Raw genomic sequence first — 9,011 nt, 5'->3', positions numbered from 1 at the left:
CCCTACACTAACTCAGTACTGGAAAGACCAAACGTATTCCAAAGGCTCTGAAAAATTTTGTCCTCCAGAACATTGGAGATAGTCCAATGCTGGATGAGCATTTTGCAGAAAACAATGCACAGAAGTGAAAAGACTGGAAAACCAAGACATGACCTGTTTGCATAACATCACTTCCCTGGAACTGTGCATCAGGGAAGTAAATAGAAAGGCTCAGCTGAACCTCAGCATAACAACATTTAGTTAAGATTACAAAAGGGAAAAAGGCATGCTCTCAGTGATGCAGCAGCTCCACAGAAGGCACCGCTCAGCTGACACAAATGGGAAATAGCTCTGCATGAACTGCTTGCGTTAGGGGGTGAGAGCACAGTGGTAGGGATTAAGCTGTACTTTTGGTCCATTATTCAGACAGATCTCAGCATGTTAAGAAAAGCTCCTAAGAGCCTCACTTGGCATTCCCCAGCACTATTAGGGATAACTATTCCCAGCAGTCTGTTAATGATGCAGCAGCCAGATCAGTCCATCAGAGAAAACTGGAAGCCCTGCCTGCACCACAGAATTTTTTAGCAATTAGGATGTACCTGAGATAATAGGATTATGGCATGCAAGGTCACACAAGCATAGCCTACAACACTTTTCCTGGTAGCCTACAACCCCTAAAGAGAGTGAATCTGAGGGCAGGGTGTCCAGGCTGCCTCCAGGAATACACAGGAACATTCTAAGTAAGCCACCTGCACCAAACCTCCTAAGGCCAAGACAATATAACTCTCTATGGAATTTGTCCCCAAGAAAACCACCACAAAGGCTTTAAAAAAGTAAATACAGACATATTGTACAAGCTTTTCTCCATGATCCGATGCCTCCAATGGTACAAAACATTAGCAAATGTAGGAACAACCTGGGCACAGGCATTATCTTTTCTGTCAGTTCTAAAGGAGGTCAGTGAGAAGGTTAGGGTCTTTCATACTCTGTTATTTTTCTTCTTCTATAAGAATAGTATAATAGGCATAAAGATGATTCCAAGTAGGATCCTAAACCCTCAAATTCTCCTTTCCAAAACAGTAACTCTTGACAAGCAGCCAGCTGACAGAACTACAGTTTTTAAGGGCAAGAAGCATTTTGGCAGTCTGAAAGCTTGCATGCAGAATTACAAAGTTTACATGCAGGTTATTAAAAAAAAAAAAAAAAAAAATCAAACTGAAGTGTGGCAATAGGCTAGCCACCACAGTGAGAAGAATTGTGCAAGAACACACCCATAAGTTGTTTGCCAAACTAACTTCTAGAAAATCATCATATTCTCAAGTCTCCCCCTAGCCCCCAAAAACTTACAGAACACCAGCTTTCTCTGTGCTGTTATATGAACTGGTCCATTGGTTTTGTATTTTATTTCTACAATCTCCTGTTGAAAATATCTTTCAATAATAATAATTTCATGACAGACTTGAAGTGATCTGAAATTGACTGCAAAATACGAGCAAACTTTCATTGCCCTGCAAAAAAAGGTAAGATTTTCTCAAGTATGCCTTTTGCATTAGTGTTAAACAAACTGAAGGCCTGAACTAACTTAGAGTAATTTAAGACATATAGCATAGGGGTCCTTCTTTAGGAAGATTCTCCTCATCCACAAGTACACTGAACTTCGTATTTTTTCTGTCTCAATTTGATTACACACAGTCAGGTACCCTGTACACTCTGTCATGCAGTAATCGAATACATCAGCTGCAGAACTAGGACTCGACCTTTCTTGCATTCACAATGTGATTGGAATTCCTGCAGCATCATGACAGAGAGATTTGGGTGCCCTCCTGTATGTGTCTCAGATTTCATTTTGAATTTTCAGGGAGAAAGAACTGCCTTCCTAGGAACATCCTTACAAATGAAATCCAATTCCCACTGCTGCTCATCAGTGCCCAGCAGGGTTGCACATGACATCTCATAGCATAGCAGCTGCTTTGCACTTCAAGCAGCCTTGAGCTCTGCGATTGCATGATTCTGTTTATTGTAATGGATGTTAATGTTATGTCATTAATATGACTCCTTAATTATTATTGGAAAGTCATCTATATGTCTTTGAAATATCTCCCACAAAGTCATTATATATATAGTTAATTGTTCCTACTGCACAGTGTAAAACATTATTACAACCTGAGAACCCATCTAAAATAAAATATCCTCAATAATCTTCACTAGAAGCACAATAATAAGCCTTTTAAAACCCTTCATGGCTATTGAAAACACTCCCCACCCCAGCCGATTTTTTTCGGTGAAATACCCAAACTGTCCAGTCTTCCACAGAAATGCCAACTAAAAGCAGCCTCCTCCACCTCTGAACTTTTCATCCTAAGTCTGTTTGCTCTCTCCTACTCAATCAGAATCAAAACCCGGTACGTATAGCTAAGCATTTTAAGTGGTATCTATATCTTATCATTTTACCCAATGAATATTCCATGTAAAATACATAAACAAGTTTTGGAGAAAGGACTAGAAACCAGGATTGTTCTCTTCCAGGTAAGTGCTTTCATCACTAGGATATGGGTTGAGGCATCCTCCCCTCTCTAGCCCATGCAATCCTGCTCTTCTTTTCTGCACAGAGGCACAGCTCTAACAGGATCGACTCTTACCTCACTTCACCTCTGAATATCAATCCCACCCAAGAAGGGCATACTACCTGGTAAGGAGACTTTCCTGGAAGATTGAGAAATGTATCTGAAAATCATCAAGGCTTAAGGTAAAAAAAAAAGGCAATTAAATCAGATTTCACATATGTAAGGCCATGGCAGGTGTGAAGGCATGGGCTCTCATGTACTTTTTCAGGATCATCAATCATCTTCCAGTCCTTTCTACGCTGTTCCAGCATCTATCAATTATACTTTTGTCTCCTAGCACCCTTCTCTCACTGTGTAATCTGCTATGGACTAAGTATGCAACTTTTTCACAATTTTTGCATAATCAACTCCAATTCCTGAATTTTAGCCCCAGCATGAAATCATTCACCAATTCTACCAGGACCTTTCCCCCAAGACTAACTTCAAAATATCCTCCTAGGAAAACAGGGAAAGCATAACATAGCACACTAGAAAGAAAAGCAAACAGGACACATGTCCATTAAAGGAGACAAAATAAGAACCAGACTTCTGTGTGCATAGATAACCTATCTACTGCTCTGAATAATTAAACATAAATGTGATGCTCTCCTCATACCTGATCCAGATCAAATTTGTTAAGTGATCTAGCAGTGCACAAATCCATTAACGACTGTGAAACCATTTGTGGTTTGAGTTATTTTATGTATTTAGCCTTAAAAGTTGAGCACAGAGCCCATTAAAAAACAAAGGAAATACTTTATTGACTGTAGTAAATTCTGAAAGAAAAGAGAAATCACATAAGAATAAAAGTATTTGAAAATACTGGAAAGTTCATTTTTAAAGCTGATTATTCACCTTGAAATGAAGATTTTTTTTAAAGTGAAAATATATCAATATAACCAACTTCTGCCCAAAAATAATTCTAGTTCCTAGTAGTTGCAACATATTCAGTAATTACAGCCATTTAAGAGTGTATTTTATACCCTCCTAGCATTTAAAAACACCAGAGAATAAGAGTCACAGAACTCCATTCTGACTTCCACATTCAGTTAAGACATACATTTGTCTGAAGTGAACTAAAGTAGAAGAGTCTTCTGATGGAAAAGGTCATGTATTCTTTATGTATCTAGGCAGGAAACTTGTAGAGCTCTCCCTAGTAATTAAAAACTAATTGGGAAATATATGCCAAAAGGCATGCATTCTACTTGCTGATATGCAAGCTAAGCCATTTAAAGCAAATAGATTTTCTAAGAAGGTTCCTTCTACATCGTGTTCTTTGACACAGGAAGGTTAGTAAAACTTAATAAAACCATGAAAAAATGTATGTATGTTCTACTCTCAAAGGAAATTCTAACAGTTTTACTGTCTAAACAGAAGGCCACATACTATCACCGGTACGTAGGGACCTTGGAGCATTTAAATCTTCTAAATAATACTGCATGATGTATTTTCCCACATGCCCTAGAATACACACACGACCAAATAACTCTTTAGAAGTTCACTCCACTGAGAACAGTAATCTAGTCTATGAAATAATTGCATCTGAAGATGCTCATTGCTACAGATTGCAAAGCCACCCCTCTGCCATTTAAATAAGAGCTTGACAATATTCCAAAGACAGAAACCATGACATTCCAGATGACAAACCCCAGTATTTTTCCCAAAATTTGCCCTGAATCAAAATTATATCATCTTATTTTACATGTCAATTCTTATCAAAATCATTCTAGGAGGCAGGAAAAACAATGAAGCTATTTGAAAGATGACAAGGAACAATCACAGAATGCTTTGGGTTGGAAGTGACCTTCAGAGGTCATCTAGTCCAACCCCCCTGCAGTGAGCAGGGACACTGCTAACTAGAGCAGGGTGCTCAGAGCCCCGTCCAACATGAGCTTGAATGTTTCTAGGGGTGGGGCCTCTACCACCTCCATGGGCAACACGTTCCAGTGTTTCACCACCCTCATTGTAGAAACTTTTTCCTTATATACAGGCTAAATCTACCCTCCTTTAGTTTAAAACCATTACCCCTCATCCTTTCACAACAAGCCTTGATAAAAAGATTGTCCCCAATCAGAAATATTTCTAAAGAGTTCTCAGAAATGGGTATTTTCCATCAACCTAAGGAAATGCAAAAAAATCACTCTCCTCCCACTTGCAGTCTGTGACACTACAGGGAACTAGGATCAGTGTTTCCCAGAACCTGCCAAAGCCAGGTAAAGGGACTTGTCACACTAATGAAGCAGTGTTAAGTGTCTGTTAGTTACTATTTGTTGCCTACTCCATCATTCCTTTCAAGAAATCTTTAGGCAATTTTTTTAGGTCTATTAGGAGAAAAATTAACTTCCAGAGACAGTGTGGGTGCTTCCTGGTTTCTCCACTGAAAGGGTTGTCAAGCACCAGAACATGCTGCCCAGATTGGTGGTAGGGTCCCCATCCCTGGAGGTATTTAAAAGACATACAGATGTGGTGCTTAGGGACATGGTTTAGTGGTGGACTTGGCAGTGTTAAGTTAATGGTTGGACTTGATGATCTTAAGGGTCTTTTCCAACCTAAATGATTCTGTGATTCATACTGGGATCAGGAGAAACAGCAGTCTGCATATAAAGGTCTGGATAATTGATGTAAGTGTTGGATGATGATTGTAAGAAACAAATACATAAGTTAATGTTTTGACTATGCCTTGAGAGATGTGAAAGGGTGAAGGTCTTTCTTTTCAGAACCACTAATTCGCTACATTACCCATTTTTCTCCCCCAAGCCATCTTTATTTATGCATTACCTTTTGTGGGATTAAAACTAAAAAAAACCAAACTAAATTCACAACAATCTGTGTCTATTCAAATTGATAACTTGACTTCTATAATGTCTCCCAACACTATAGCCAACCAGTTCCCAAATTGCAATAAACAAGCTACTTCAAATTACATTAAATGTCTTACCAGACTAATATTACATCCTCCATGTATTGTTAGGAGTAGCTCCTATCACTTCTGTGATAGGCTGTGCCCAAGGGAAAAAAACTCAGAAAAGTCAGCTAATTTAAAGAGGACCCATCTTGCTCCCTTTGAAATGACTGGAAAAGGTACTCAGCAAAACTATTACAATTATTTTAAATACTCATTTTCTACTATTATGAATATTAATGTATCTTTATTCTACCCAGATCATCTTATCAGTAATATAACTGATTCTTCTCTTTCCCACTGTTCTGAAAGACCTCTTTTGATCTTCATGAATATCCAACAGAATTGTTATGTTAGCCTGTGAAACCTTTGGAACACTGATGCTATCTATCTTTCAACAAGTACCAACTGTCTCTGTAGAAATGACAGCATGACTTTTGAAAGAACAGAAAGCCCAAGAGCCACAAAATCTTTAAACTTTTCCTTAAAATAAACAAACTGCAGGGATGAAGCACTACAGTAGCTTTCAGCCCATTTTAGCCATATATGGAACATTTATTCCTATTAAAGAGTCAGATTCTGTATTTACTGCTCTCAATTAGAGGTCACTGCTGATATACTGACATTAAGAAAAGGCATATAAATCGTAATTTTTTTGGATGTTGTCTGTTCAGGTTTAATAATGTAATAATGTAAGCCCTATGCATTCTTAGAAGAACTGATTTTTTTTTTTTTAGGAGAAGCAAGGATAGAAATGTGAAGCAGCATTACACAAACACTCGTGCTGATTTTCCCATAAAATGCCTAGTAGGTTCAAAAGAATGGACTGATATATGTACTCCAGCCAAGTTCCAGTAGAACAGATCAAATTGGAGTTTCAGGGCTCGGTGGCATGCCATTGCAGTTTTATTTCACTTCTCCATGTTCTCGGGCAAACAGAAAGCCTTTTGTAGACTCTTACATGATCAGAAAATATGCTCTTTCCCCAAGAAGCCTTGCCACCTGGAAAAAGTCATGGCAGAAGCACTGAGTTTGTCCTATATACCTACTAGGGCTGCAGGCAAAGGAGTAGGCCACTGACTAAGCCCTGGCATGAGCTTAAGTCAGCTGCAGAGGACATAGAAATCTACTGAACATGGCCTGCAAAAACGCCAAAGGTGAGAAGCTGACAAGAGCTACAGATAGCACTGAAAAATGACTGGGCTTCACAGGTGATAATGGGGGAGTTACACAAAAAATTCCATCACTAACTCAAGGAGAGTGCTGTGGACTTTCTGGAAAGCAGAGCTGTGCAAGGCCAGCAGCATTAGGCCAGTGCAAAAGGCTGAGACTAGATAGATAATGGTATCAGAAATGGCAACAGAATCTAACTACAATACAGAAACTAGCTAAATATGCTGCTTTTATCTAGTGCCTGAGTTACCAGATGAACAGTTGTCTTAGAAAACTTATTACCCAAAATGAAACAAGAGCAAAAACATGGAGGACAGCAAAATACATTCAGCAAAGAGATTTAGAACTCAAATCCCTTCAGAACTGATGTTGGGTTTCTGGTTTGGGTTTTTTTTTAACCAGTACGTCTGAAATGCAAGCCAAGACTTGCAAGCATATATCCATACGCAAAACAAACAAGTCTTTGTTTCATAAAGTTCAAATTTTATTATAAATGTAACCTAGAGTTTGGAATTTCCTGCACTGCAACAGAGGAGAATTACAGCATCACTTACTGGCAAGAGTATGTCATTTATAGAGACCCTGTTAGGTGAAGCACTTTTAACCAGGGTGAGGACAACTGCAGGTCTTTACAGCATGATTTGCAAAGCAGTCTAAAGCTGCATTTGAGATACTTGGAATTAATTCAGATTAAAGATTAACATTTTGCCTCAACGTACAAAGTACATGGCTAATTCAATATTCATCACAGCACTGAGTTTAACTACTGGCTCAATTTAGATTTCTACCATCCAGTTATACCTGACATATGGTTGTTGGCTGTATATAAATGCCAATTTTAACACTCTCTGACTTGGATTTTTGGTAAGAACATCTTTTGCTTCTCACTTTCAGAAGCAGGAAGAACTGCCAGTGGCCGTCTGTGCATATTCATAGTTATTTCACATTTTCCAGTACATTTCTGAGCATCCTGTTTTATGGAGCTTGTATAAATACAGGGGTGAGCATCTGCATCACAGACTGTGTAACTCCAGAATTGTTAGATACTAATAGGGAAAATATCTTTCATTTTGAAAGTTATCATTCTCACACTTAAAAGGATCACTTTCCATAGTGCAGACTGCTATTGGCTAACAGCCTCTTTTCAAACCATATGCAATGCAGCAATATAAGCGATAGCCATTTGTAATGCAGGCACATAGGGTTAACGGAAGAAGATTTTTTTTTTTTAAATAAAGGAGAACATAAAACATTAAGCATGCTGGGAGCTTGCCGAGACCCCAACTATTTTAGGCTACCCAGGCAATGACATGCAAACAGGCTCTGACACAGGCAAAATCTTTAAAGGACCACCAGAAAAAGGACACAAAAGGCAGCCGTTTCTCCTCTAATTATTGCACACAGCTATGAAGGCAATCATAGCCTCCACCAAGGATCTTCTAGACGCAACTTGCCGATCAGCTGGACCTGAGCTGAACAGGAAGATGTAAAAAGATTGAATCATGCTTTAGCTTCAAGGCTGGCAGCCCAACCAGGTTGGGTGGCAAGAGCAGTGGGAAGGAAGAAATCTGGGAAAGCCTGGGAAGGAGGAGAACACAGTTCAAACAAACTCCTAAGTTAATGGAGGAATATACAGAGCAACTCATCAAAAAGTTGTATACTGAAAAAGTGTTTCTCTAAATTCATCTAGGAATGGTAAGTATCTTCAGAGCTTCTGCGGTCATTTTTCCTATCATACATGACTGTCAATCTTTATTCTTTAAAAGAATCAATATATAAAAATGCAGACTAAATTAATAAAGGCAACATAATATTAATATTTCATGTTTGATGGGACAAGACTGTTTTCTGACAGTGCTTAGTTGAAGTGGAACAATAACTTCATTGAAAGCCCGCCAACTGCCTTTCCAGTTACAGAAGGTGGCAAGTTTGTCACACCCCCTTTCACTGTACTTCTTTTCCAATTCAAACAAATACACATAAACAGCCTAATGAGACACCCTGCAGGCTTAAGTCCTTTCAGACACTGCAGAATCAGCTACAACTACTTAAATGCAGTTTTTAAAATAGCAGTGAAATAGAAAAGCACTAAGGTATACCATCTCCACTGTGTTGCAAAAGCAGGAGTCATTCTAAATACACTATAAAACCAATGTTTATGCACCGGCATCAAGCACAGGAAACAATCTTCTCACATAGAAAGAAACCATCAGGATTTCTCCCAGGGTGTACTGCAGGGTTTTGAACCATCAATCTTTAAATGCTGCATACAGACTTCCTGACGTAAGTGAGCAGTGCTGCAGCCCCACTCAGTCTTTTCTTAAATACTTTGTGCAACAACTGCTAAAAAAAAA

This window comes from Egretta garzetta, unplaced genomic scaffold (genome assembly GCF_000687185.1).
Source record: "Egretta garzetta isolate BGI_Z169 unplaced genomic scaffold, ASM68718v1 scaffold573, whole genome shotgun sequence".
Taxonomy (NCBI): domain Eukaryota; kingdom Metazoa; phylum Chordata; class Aves; order Pelecaniformes; family Ardeidae; genus Egretta; species Egretta garzetta.
Note: the sequence above shows the minus strand (reverse complement) of the source record.